Source organism: Onychomys torridus, chromosome 21, assembly GCF_903995425.1.
Source record: "Onychomys torridus chromosome 21, mOncTor1.1, whole genome shotgun sequence".
NCBI classification, from domain to species: Eukaryota; Metazoa; Chordata; class Mammalia; order Rodentia; family Cricetidae; genus Onychomys; species Onychomys torridus.
The window spans coordinates 4,953,349-4,966,668 of NC_050463.1; the positions used below are offsets into that span (position 1 = coordinate 4,953,349).

At 40.4% G+C, this 13,320-nt stretch overlaps 1 protein-coding gene across 1 annotated transcript in view; it reads left to right on the forward strand.

The window, feature by feature from the left end:
* The window catches only part of LOC118571442 (zinc finger protein 878-like), a 70,105-nt gene that overhangs the window by 16,597 nt on the left and 40,188 nt on the right, over positions 1 to 13,320 (forward strand). The window contains exons 5-6 of the mRNA XM_036170459.1: positions 3,448 to 3,495; positions 4,446 to 4,507. The gene's annotated coding sequence lies outside the window, so the exon portion shown is untranslated. The remainder of the gene's footprint in view (positions 1 to 3,447; positions 3,496 to 4,445; positions 4,508 to 13,320) is intronic.

The window sequence follows — 13,320 nt, forward strand, 5'->3', positions numbered from 1 at the left end:
CAAAATATATGAATTCTTGTTTAGGCAAAATTGAAAATGTAGCACCACTGACAGCTATGCAGGTGTCAGCTCCTCGGCTCCCTTACTGGAGCCTCCTTTAGATACATATCCTCCATTTTCTTCAAAACACCCTGAAGCAGGGGACGAGTAATGTACTAGTCAATCTAATCTTGGAATCTTTCCATTTTGATGAAGACTTGAGACAGACAGCTAACTTCATTTCCAAATCTTATGGCCCTGTGAACTGCAATTGTTATTTCCCATGCAATTTCATCAAAATCAGAAATGTTTTACATTTAATTATGCACTAACCAATCTTTTTATAACCACAGGAGGAGAGATGGCATTGGGTTGTCTTCCTTTTCATCAATATATCACCTCTCCCTCCCTGTTTCATATTATGGTTAGAAATGATCTCAATTGTCTATCTCTTCCACAAAATATCACATTGGTGAACTATTTTGATGGCATTATGTTGGGCCATAGAAGCAGCAGGTCACAACTACTTTGAAATCATTGGTAACACATAATGCTCATCAGAGAATTGGAACATAAATCTAATCAAAATTCAAGGGTCTTCTACCTCACTGAGATTTTTCTGAGTTCAGTGGTGTGTGACATGCAGAGACAGACATTCTAAGGTGTTTTATTATGGCCCTTATACCAAGTGACTTGGAAAGCTGTAAGCTTCCTGTGGGTCCTATAAGAGGAGAAGGCTCTTCAACAGGTCCAGGCTGCTGTGCAGTCTTCTCTACCACTTGTACCAGCAGACTGGATGGTTTGTGAACGGTCAGTGGCAGATAGGGATTCTCTTAGGAGCCTGGTCCCTGTAGTTATGTCAAAGAAGAGAGCTTTCGGACCTTGAAGTGAGGCTCTACCACCATCTGCAGATAACTATTTTCCTTTTCAGAGACAGCTATTGGCCTGCTACTGGGCCTTAGTGGGAACTGAACATTTGACAGTGGGCCATCACATTACCATGCAGCATGAGCTGCCTGCCCATCATGTGCTGGGTGTTATCTGACTCACCAAATCATAAATCAGGACAATCACAGCAGGAATCTATTTTCAAATGGAAGTGATATATGTGTGATTTGGCTCAGTATGTCCTGAAGGCACAAGCAAGTTACATGATGTTGCACAAATGCCTAAGGGTTCTACTCCCATTACCACTCCCTCTGCTGCCAACTATTTACCTATAGACTCCAGGACGTAGGTGGGTTTAAAGGTGTGTGCCACAGCACCTAGTTCAGTACAGTCTATTGCAGTTGCATTTTAAGTTTGAAGTCAGATGGTCTCACTGTGTGATATGTTGATCTTTTTTTCATTCATAGTGACCTTTTCTCATGTGATTTCTGTTGTTGGTAGCATAAACTGTTAGTCTCTTTATTGAACTTTTGCTGTATCTGTGGCTAAGTTCTATATTGTCCTAATATAATACTGACGTAATAGACAGGAAACCACATGGTTGACTTCTACTCAAGGTTAATCCAGCTCCCTGCTTTAGGGAGCCCATGGTCCATCAGGCACAATTCCCAGTGGGGTCCCCACTGCTCTAAAGTTAAATGTGCAGTGTTACTTTCCTTTAAAAAGACACTTTAGCTGGGCGGTGGTGGTGCACGCCTGTAATCCCAGCTTTCAGGAGGCAGAGGTAGGTGGATCTCTGTGAGTTCAAGGCTAGCCTGGTCTACAGAGCTAGTCCAGGACAGGCTCCAAAGCTACAGAGAAACACTGTCTCAAAAAAAAAAAAAAAGACACTTTAATTAGGTTTGCATGAATATAGGAGAGGATATTACCTATGCCCTAGCCAGGTAGGTCCCACACAGAAAAGGAAGAGAGGAAAGAATTCCATGACCCCAACCAGAGACAGTTGAGTCCATCCATGTGTCTGACCACACTGACTATAACTGTTAAAGCCAATTGTTGTCATCCGGGTCTTTTACTCTCTCCTAAGTCCCCGAATACAAGATGTTGCTTGACCAACATTTTATACCAATTGAGAATGGTCTGGGCTATGATCAGACAGATTTGTGATTCTACATTTTGGCTGGAATTGAAGACTTTGGGGATTAAATTGTTAAAATAGTTAAATCAGCAGTGGTGTTGCATGCTTTAATTTTAGCACTTGGGAGGCAGAGGCAGGCAGATCTCTGAGTTTGAGGCCAGCTGGTCTACAGAGTGAGTTCCAGGACAGCCAGGGCTACACAGTGGCCAGTAGTTTGTTTGTGTAGTTACAATAGGTAATACCCTCCCTGTGTCTGTCTGTCTTACCTTCCAGGTCCAGGCCTAAGGGCAGTGGGGACTGGAGCATGACTTTACATTTATATCAAATGTAAGACTCAGGAGGAGGTAGAGGGGAAGGGACTGGAAGGCTTTGGGACCCAATGGAACCTAATTTTAATGGGTTCACAGTCCAGAGACAGTCCATTTGGCATCATCTTTGGCTTTTGCTTTCTTGCCCTGGAGTGGTGGGTCCATGATGTAAAGCCATCTCTCTTCACTGCCATAGGAGTGGAGATAACCACCTTTGAGGGTCCTTAACAGGTTAGTTCCAGTGTTTTTTGCTACTCACTTGACCCAGACAGAATCATTAGACTGCAAAAGGGGAAACTCTTGTTGGACTCAAAAGTCTGCTGAGTTTCTAGGATAGTCCAATGAATAGCCTTTTGTTGTTGGTTGTTGTTGTTGTTGTTGTTGTTGTTGTTGTTGTTGTTGTTGTTTTAACTCATTGCTCTTTGGCTCCTTGGAGGGCTCAACACCCAACTCCCAAATAATCACATAGAGGCTTATTATTACTTTAAAATGTCTGACCTTAGCTTGGCTTGTTTCTAGTCAGCTTTTCTAAAATTATCCCATCTACCTTTTGCCTCTGGGCTTGTACTTTTCTTTATTTCTGGTGAAGGTTAGTTACCAACATTCCTGTCATTTTTCAGAGAATGACCCTTTCCTTTGGTGTCCTCCATCATCCTGTGGTTTTCAACTATTTTCCCCCATGGAATCTCAGAGTGTGAAGGGTCATCTTTTGTTATCAGTGTATCATTGTCTGCCCTGGCTTTTAGCCAGATTATCAGTAGGCCCCACTGGTTTATGCAGAATTTGAATAGGTCTCACTGGTTTGGTCGGCAGCCAGGTCAGAAGCCCAGCAGTGGAGAACAGCAATTTATAGGGGAAGCCAAATAGCTTCCAGGAAGGCCAAGATTTTCAATGTCCTTTTCCTTAGTGGTGAGAAACACTCTTTCTCTATATTATACTGTGGACATGCCTCACAGTATAAGCATAGTGACTGTCTTATGCATGGTGGAGGACTTTCCTTTTCCCTATCTGAGATCCTAGGTCAGATAGATCAGTTCTGTTCTCTGAGATAGCTGGTGTGGGTCCCAATTTTTTTCAGTTAATGGAACTACTATAGCTCCAACATACCTGATTTCATCTTTCATCTCTTGACAGTCATGGATGAGCACCTGTGTCATCATCAAGAGGGTAGCTGAATTGATGGTGAGTTTCTCAAATTAGACTGGAGGATGTGCCAAGAGTAGGGCCTGGCACTGGGTCACACAGCACTAGACAGCCCGTGTTTTGATGCTCCTCAGAGTTAGACCTAAACCATGTTGTGTTGTTCTGTGAGTATAAGATCTTGTGAAAGTGTTAATTTATATGTGTTCTCTCATTAAATTAGCAGTAGCCAGCATTTCTCTGTGACAGATGGGCTGACCTGTAGCTACTGGATCTATTCATTTCAACAGGTGCATCACAGGACATTTTCATGGCGCCAAAGTTTAGTTTAAAACCCCTTTTGTCTTTTGTTTTGTTGGCAAACAGTTGAAAAGTTTTGAGCCATCTGGAAATCCTATGGCTGGAATGGAAATCATAGCTGTTTTTAAGGTCCTTAAGGTTTTGTTAAGTCTGACTCCATATTAGGAGCTTTGTGCTAGTGTATAGAGGCCTTGTCATTTCCAGAACCTCTGGAATTCAGAGGCAGAATATCCAGCTAGGAACTCTTGAACCTGTTTCTTAGTCCTTGGAGTTGGGATCTGTAGGATGACAGCAATGCTACTCTGAGACAGGCTCCTTTTACCTCCCCTCAGCTGGTAGCCAAGGTAGGTAGGCTTCTACAACACTGGGCTTTCTTAACCAGTATTTTGTAGCCCACGGGCTGTAACTCTTGCAGCAGTGTCTTAGTGGCCCTTTTATGATCTGTTTACCCAGGAAACCTATGAAGGAAGACCAGGAACTCTACATTTAGTGTCTAACTTCTGGAGCAATCTGGTCCATGTGTTTGGCCCAGTTTATCCTCCTACTGGGTCTGTCCATTTAAAAGCAAAGATGGATTGACTCAGCTCTTCCAATGGCAGGCTGATGAATACATCTGGCCCAAGAGAGTGTATGGCCGTTTCTCTTGAAAAATCAGACCCATGTGAATCACATTTCCCATGTTTTTTTCATAGGCAGAAGAAGCATATTCCAGGGCGACTGGCAGGGCACCAGGATGTCTGTCTCTTCAAGTCAGGTAATATGGACTTCAATTTCCCCTTTTGTTTTTAGGGTCATTTGGTGTAGTTTATCTTTTGATTGGAGGAATAACTTTCAGCCAGGAGATATTCTTCTGACAAAGGGTAAGATAACAAAATTTTGCTTGATATGTGTTAAGTTTGTTTTGTTATCAGAGAAGGTGAAGGGGGCTTTCAGCTCACACAAAACTTCTTGTCTATCAGTTTTTTGTTGTTAAACACGTTTTTGAACTACCTCGAGCAACTGGGACCTACTTATACCTTTAAATTTTTTCAACTTTATAACATTTTTCAAATACTCTTATTGACTGGGTGGCAAGGTAATCATTTTTGTAGCTGTCCTTAGTCTTTCCAAAAAATACTTAGGGAAACTGTGTAACATCTCCTTCATAAGTATTGGATAGAAAAGACTTTTATTTCCAGGAAATGTTTCCTGGAAGCAATTCACTTGCCCAGTACGGGGATAGTGTTTTTACTTGTTTGAGAGAATGGTGGGTTTTACAGGTCATTCATTGAAAACTGCACATAAAGTGTGAAAGATAAAGTAGTGGAACTTTTTCTTTCCCTTTGGCCAGAGCCCAGGGGAACTTTCCCCCTTTGCAGGACTGCTTAGAGGAGGCACAAGGTGGAGGGAGTGCTCACCTGGGGGAACTGTGTCCCCTACCCTGTGTGCATTTGCTTAGATGGCAAGGGAGTTGGGGCCTGGAGGAGAGGCCCTGCAGCTCCTCACGTCCACAGGGGAACCAACCCCTAGTGTGAGCAGGAGTCAAACTACAAAACAAGCAAGTGATTCTGCTCCTGGAGTAGGACAGGTGAAGGAACTTTTCACCCTCCCGGGTGACCTGGTAGAACCAAAAGTATTTGGGTCCCCAACAGGAGGGAACACAGCTTTCCAACTGGGTGGAGGAGGGTTTGACAATGTAGAAAGCCACTGGTCAATACAGGGAAACAAGTCTGATAGAAACACATAGACATGTAGAGACGCATACACACAGAGACAGACATGCAATAAAAACCACCTGGGAGCCGGGCGGTGGTGGCGCACACCTGTAATCCCAGTACTCGGGAGGCAGAGGCAGGTAGATCTCTGAGTTCAAGGCCAGCCTGGGCTACAGAGCTAGTCCAGGACAGGCTCCAAAGCTACAGAGAAACCCTGTCTCGGAAAAAAAAAATCCAATTTGTGACCTTTTGGGGGTGGAGGGGTCAGTCCTCTCTGAAGCATTAGGCAGTCATTGATCAAAGGGTGCTCTGGCGTGGTGTTTAAATGGGAATGGCCCCCATAAACCAATATGGTTTTGGCCCATAGGGAGTGCACAATTAGGAGGTGTGGCCCTGTTGGAGTAGATGTGTCCTTGTAGGAAGTGTGTCACTGTGGAAGAAGGCATTGAGGTCTCATATACTCAAGCTAGACCTAGTGTGTCTCCATCTTCTTCTGCTGACTGTTGATCAAGATGTAGAATTCTCAGATCCTTCTCTGGCATCATGTCTTCCTGCATGCTGCCATACTTTCCCCATGGCCATAATGGACTAAACATCTAAACTTTAAGCCAGCACCAATTAAACGTTTTCCTTTATAAGAGTTGCCATGGACAATATTAAATACAGACACTAAGTTACAGTATACCTGGACAAACCCACATGTAAATGCTCCAAACATACTCCTGTAACCTTACCTAAGCAAAAAGAAATGGCTGGTTTTTAAGAATTTAAAAATTTAAAGGAAAAAAGATGTCATGTTCCTGGTATCTTTCCACATTAATAAAATCACAAGAAAGACACCTGAAGACCTCAGTATCTCTGCTTGCCCACTCCCTTGTATCCTCTAATCATCCCCAATTTCTCCAGTTTTCCAAGCATTAATGCTTTAACTCAGCAGTCAGATCTTTCTTTTTCTGAAAATTATTGTTTGATGATATGTGTATGGGAGTTTTTCATGCATTAATGACCATGTATTATCTGCATGTCTGCAGTTTGAGAATGCCAGAAGAAGGCATTGAGTCCTCTGGGACTGTAGTTATTGATCATTGAGTCTCCACTAGGTTGCAAAGAATCAAAATCTGGATCCTCTAAAAGAGCTACCAGTGATCTTTACCCACTGAGCCATCTGTGAAGTGCCAGAGATCTGAAGAACAAATTAGGTCATGTTGCTATACACATTATTTACTGAAAACCGAAGTCCTGACAGTAAAGTTCCTTGCAATATCAACTCCTCCCAGGTCCACTGTTTTTCCTGGTTCTCTGTTGACACTGCTGAACCATGCTTCAGTGCTTTGGGTTGTCAAACACATTATCACCTCAGGGCCTTTGCACCTGTTTTTCCTCTGTGCCAAGAATGGTCAACTCCCATGTGTCCCTTATTTCCTTTGTGTCACTGAGAGGAAGTCCTGCTTCAACCACTTTAAAAACTGCTGCCATAAAGCCCAGAGTGGTGGGTGTTGCTTATAATTCTAGTACATGAAATTTAAGACAGAAGATCCAGTTCAATGCTATGTAGATTACAAATGGCAGTCAAGGTCATTTCAGGCTATATGACACCATGTTTCAATGATAATAATAACCTACAGCCTTTGTGTTGGCTCTAGAGCTCAGGGACCCCAGTGAAGAGACTGGGAGACTTCCTTTCATGAAGCCATGAGATGAAGCCTCAGTTTCATTTTGAGATAACAATATTTGAGATACCCAAGGTCTGAGACACCTGCCATGAAAAGCTGCATGTAGGAAGTGGAAGTAGCCGAAGGGAGATGTATGAGAAGTTGCAGAGAGAAAGAGCCATGTAAGACCTTTGTAATTGGAGTCCTAAGTGTCTGACAGAGAGCTGCAGGACTTGGTGTTTGCCCTGCAGGGTTTCAGATGTGCCTTCATCAAATATTTCCATAATTCTTTGAAAGGGAAATGTATATTCTGGACCATTGGATAGATATAATTTATGTCTCATACTACAAGGTATCACACTAGAGAGATTGCACTGAGTCTGAAAAGAACCTTTAGTCATTGTGCACTTTAGGTACTATTACATGGTGTAGGAATCTTTGAAATTAGACTGAATGCCTTTTGCATGATGGATTTCCTGTGAGTCTGTCTGAAAATGTGGGCTGAGTAAGACATGCTGTATTTGAGCATTTGTCTTTGGTGTGTGGTCTTCATTGGTGACTTGTGAAACCCTGAGGAGGAGGAGCCTTTCTGGAGGAATGTAGAGTCTGGGGATGGGCTCTAAGTGTTCATACCCTCACCACACTTCCTTGTGTGGTTGAAACTGAGCAGTCCTCTTCCTTCTCATGTAGCCACACCATCACCACCATTAGAGACTCCATTTCTAAATAATGTAAGGTAAAATAGCAGCAATTGCTTTTCCTTACTAATTCATTTTGCTTTTCTTACTAATTCATTATATATAAACATATATTCTTATGTTTATAATTTTGGCTGATCAAATCAGGTTTTTGTTCATGTCAAGCATTTGCTCAATGTATGTGCAATCAATGTGGTAAAACCTTTGCACATAAAATTATCTTCACAGTCAATGAAAGAAGTCAGACTCAAAAAAACCCTATGAAGCCAGGTGGTGGTGGCACACGCCTTTAATCCCAGCACTTGGGAGGCAGAGGCAGGCAGATCTCTGTGAGTTCGAGGCCAGCCTGGTCTCCAAAGTGAGTTCCAGGAAAGGTGCAAAACTACACAGAGAAACCCTGTCTTGAAAAAAACAAAAACAAAAAACCCATGAAAGTACTCAATTTTGTAAATTCTTTGCCTGTTGTAGTAATCTTCAAAAGCATGAAAATATCCACACTGGTGAATATCACCATGAACCTAGTAAATGAGGTAAAGGCTTGTAGTCCACATACATAGTTCCCTCTGAGCTATCTCACCAGTGCTTAAGTATGATTAGTAGAGCCACACCATCATTAAAATATTGTCTCCTTTTCAAGCTGTAAACATATCATATTCTAAGAATATAGAAACCCATGATCATTTTAATAGCAAAATGTATTTTCAAATGGAAATTATATTTATGCTGTCATTTATTATTTTTGGATCATGTTACTGTTCTGAGGACTAAATACTTCTTCTTTTTTTAAAGATTCATTTATTTAATGTACACTGGTGTTTTGCCTGTATATATTCTGTATCAGGGTGTAGGGTCCTCTGGAACTGGAGTTACAGACAGTTGTGAGCTGCCATGTGGTTGCTAGGAATTGACTGCTGGTTCTTCTGGAAGAGCAGCCAATGCTCTTAACCACTGAACCATCTCTCTAGCCCCTAAATACTTGTTGTTAACATTTTCTGAGAAACAAATAAATGCCAGAGGATTTTTATCAGTGGACAAATGTGGTTGCTGCTAAACCTGATGGCTGGAGTTCACTCTCTGGAAGACCCACACTATTCAAAAAAGTTTTTCTCTGATACCTACACTTGGGTTGTATGTACACCACACACCAACACGTACAGAAAAAGGTCCAATGAGTTCACTCAATAACTTAAGGCACTTACTGCTAAATTCGACTGCTGTTGGTTGTTTTTTTTTAATTTTTACTCTTTGGGAGAGCCTGCCACCCAGCTCCCAAATAAATCACACACAGGGAGTCTTATTCTTACTTGTAAATATCTAGTCTTAGCTTGGCTTATTTTTAGCCAGCTTTTCTTAACTTTAAGTTATCCATCTACCTTTGCCTCAGGGCTTTTTCTTTTTCTTCTGTAATCTTACTTTTACTCGTATTCCATGGCTGGCTGTGTGGCTGTGTGGCTGTGTGGCTGCCCTCTTCTTTTTTCACTCCTCCCTTCCCCTTTTTTCTTTTGCTTCTTTTTTTCTTCCCAGATTTCTCCTATTATTTACTCTGTCTGCCTGCCAGCCCCACCTATCCTTTCTCCTGCTTTACTGTTGGCCATTCAGCTCTTTATAAAACCAATCAGGTGTTTTAAACAGGCACAGTAACACAGCTTCACAGGGTTAAACAAAAGAAACATAAAAGAATGCAATGCATCTTTGCATCATTAAACAAATGTTCCATAGCATAAACAAATGTAACACAACTTGAAATAATATTCCACAGCGTTTGACTGCTTCAGTTTGATCTCTAATACAAAAAGGAAGTAGAGAATGACAGCTGTAAGTTGTTCTCTGACTGGCACATGGACACCTTGGCACTGCTGTTTACACAGTTTTTTATTTTGTTTTGTTTTGTTTTGTTTTTTCACTGAGTAGCCCCAGCTGTCTGCGAACTGATTCTGTAGACCAAACTGACCTCAAACTCAAAGAGATCTGCCTGGACTCTACCTCAGCAGTGCTAGAATTAAAGGCATGTGCCATCACCACCCAACCAGTTAAAGTTTTAAAGGAAGGAAATTTATAATGCAAAGAAATTAACCCAAATATTGAGGATATAAGATACAATTTACCAGTTGAATACATTGAAAGAAGTATTATTGTTCATTAAAAAAGAAGAGAGCAAAAAGACTATGGATATTTAGAACATTTTAACTGGTAAGATAAAAGCTTTAGAAATATTTACTGCTGAAGAGAGCAAAGAGGTGACTGATAATATGCAAACCTCAGAAAAACTTACAATTCAGAAGTCACAAGCTCTAGAAAAACTTATTAAAACAGATAATAGAGATATTCAGACACTGACAGAGGAATTTAAAGGTGACACAATTATAAAATGAAAGAGAAACAGCCCAAGGTTAACAAAGAACCAACCTTAATTTTTCCAGTCTCCTTATGGAAACAATTGCCAAATGACAGATATTCCCATGGCTGTGTAAGAGCTGAATGGACTCCTGTAGAAATGTTAGATTTGGAGATATTTAAGGAAGTGATAATCTCATATGGTATGTATTCACCTTTTGTGAAGCAGATGTTAAATTCATGGTCAACTAGTAACAGCAGTGTTCCACAAGAATGGAGAGACTTGGTTACAGCAGTATTGAATCTGGTCCTCAATTACAGTAGAGAACCTGGTAGAAGGATGAGGCTAGGACCATCGAACAATGAAATAGGGCCAGAGGTATTGAAATCTCCCAAGAACAATTTCTTGGAGAAGGCAATTATGCTGATGTACAAAGAGAGTCTCTATATGATGACCACACCCTGGCTCTATGCCAAGCAGCAGCTTCGAATGCTTGGAACAGAATTGAAGAAGTTGGAAACAGAACTGAATAATTCTCTAAAGTTATACAGGGCCCAAAAGAAAACTGATACTTTTATAAAGATTGACTTGAGCTGTAAAAAGAGTAATACCAAATCCAGGAGCTAGACAAATACTAATTGAATCTTCGGCTTTTGAAAATGCTAATTCACAATGCAAAGGGGTAATTAGGCATTTAAAGTCAAAATCAACACACATAGAGAAATGGATTTGAGATACAGTCAATATTAAACCTCATAACTATAATGATGCTTGGATAAGAGAGTTGATTTCCAGAGGCTTGAAGAAAAATAAAAATGTCAGGTGTTTTAATTGTGGCAAACAACATCACCTAAAGAGGGATTGTAGGGACTAGGGAGATGGCTCAGCAGTTAAGAACATTACCTGTTCTTCCAGAGGTCCTGAGTTCAATTTCTAGGACCCACATGGTGGCTCAGTCATCTGTAATGAGATCTGACACATTCTTCTGGCCTGCAGGCATACATGCAGACAGAACACAGTATACATAATCAATAAATAAATCTTAAAAAACAATGGATTGTAGACAGTGATTTTTCTAATCCAAACAGAAGGCCCTGCCTTTTGGAGTATGTAGAAGATACAGCAAATCCAACATTGGACCAATGAATGCACATCAACATGGTAACCCTTTGCCATCTGGAAATGCCTTGGGGGGCCTCTTGAAGGCCCCCATGTAGAATTTGTTTCAGTTATTTCCTGTCACTGTGGGGAACTCTTCCCCAGAGCAATTAAAGGACCTAGTGTCTATTGTATAAAACCATACTGCTCTGGAAGATAAACAGCTTTAGAAGATAAAACAAAAACTTCAGGAGAAACCATAAAGTGAATATTACGGAAGATTTCCATGAATGATCAAAGACCAAAACTAAAGGTATGAATGAATGACATTGTAATTGAAGGTCTTGTAGACACAGGGGCAAGTGTTACAATAATTGCACCCAAATCTTGGCATCCAAATTGGCCTCTTCAGGAGGTAAATGTTCAGTTTTCAGGGATTGGAACTCTATCTCAGATAAGACAAAACAATGTATAGATGTATAGGGCCAGAAGGACAGAGTGGGAAATTATGGCCATATGTGGTAAGTATAGCAATGAATTTATAGGGATGAGATTTGTTACAGCAATGGAATACCCAGATTAACATTCCTCAAATCTCAGAAATAAGCCATAAACTAATGTACGCTTCTAGAAAAACTATTAAAAAGTATTATAATGAACAGTCACAGACCATTAAGGTTGTACAAAAACAGAGCACAAAAGCTGTTGATCTTTCAAAGTTACCAACAGCCATACCTTTAAAATGGTTGACTGACAAACCTGTCTGGGTGAAACAATTGCCTTTGACATCAGAAATATTACAAGCCTTAGAAGAGCTGGTACAGGAGCAGCTAAATGCACAACACATTGAGGAATCAACCAGTCCTTGGAATTCTCCTGTATTTGTTATTAAAAAGAAATGTGCAAAGTGGAGAATGGTAACAGATCTAAGAGATATTAGTAATGTTATTCAGCCAATGGGCTCTTTACAGCCTGGAATTCCCCTGCCTTCTCTATTACCTAAAGGATGGCCTCTTATAGTTATCGGTTTGAAAGATAGTCTTTTCACTATAACTTTACAAGAAAAGAATAGAGAAAAATTTGCCTTCATGGTGCCTACTGATAATAATTCCCTGCCTGTTAAGAGATACCAATGGAAGGTTCTCTCACAAGGGATCTTAAACAGCCCCACCCTATGCCAATGTTTTGTATGACAGCCATTGGAAATGATTTGAGTACAGCTTTACCCATCTATAATTTACCATTATATGGATGATATCTTACTAGTTGATTCAAATGTAGATACTTTAGAAAAAAATGTGTGAAAAAGTGAAAAAAAATGCCTTGTTAGGGATTACAATTTGCTCCTTAAAAAATACAAACAGGAGATCCTTTCAATTACTTAGGACATAAAATAGGTTTACAAAAATTCAACCCCTGGGGTTGGGGATTTATTTAGCTCAGTGGTAAAGCACTTGCCTAGCAAGTGCAAGGCCCTGGGTTCAATCCCCAGCTCCACAAAAAAAAAAAAAAAAAAAAATTCAACGCCAAAAGATGCAAATAAAGAAAGATCAGTTGTGGACTACTAATGACTTTCAAAATTTTCTGGGAGACATTACCTATCTACAGCCCACTATTGAGTAACAACTCAAGAACTGAATAATTTGTTACAAACCTTAAAAGGTGACAAGGGCTTAAATAATACAAGAGAATTAACAGCTCAAGCTGAGAGAGAATTACCTTTGGTGGAAAAGAAATTAAAGATGTACATATGATCATTTGGATCCAGACCTTGGTTGCATCCTGATTATTTTACCATCTGTGCATTCCCCTACAGGGATTGTGATGCAGAGAGAAGATATTATCTTAGAATGGGTATTTTTTTTTTTTACCACACAAAGAGAGTAAAAAATTAAAGGCATATGTGGAAAAGCTTTCTGAGTTGATTCTAAAAGGAAAATTAAGACTTCCATCAATTGGCAGAAATTGTAGTACATTTTACTAATGCTGAAATTTCCTCTTTATAAACAAAAAAATGAACATTGGCAAAGAGCTTGCAGTAATTTTTTGGAGAGACTAACAACAGATATTCCAAAAGCAAGAGACTTCAA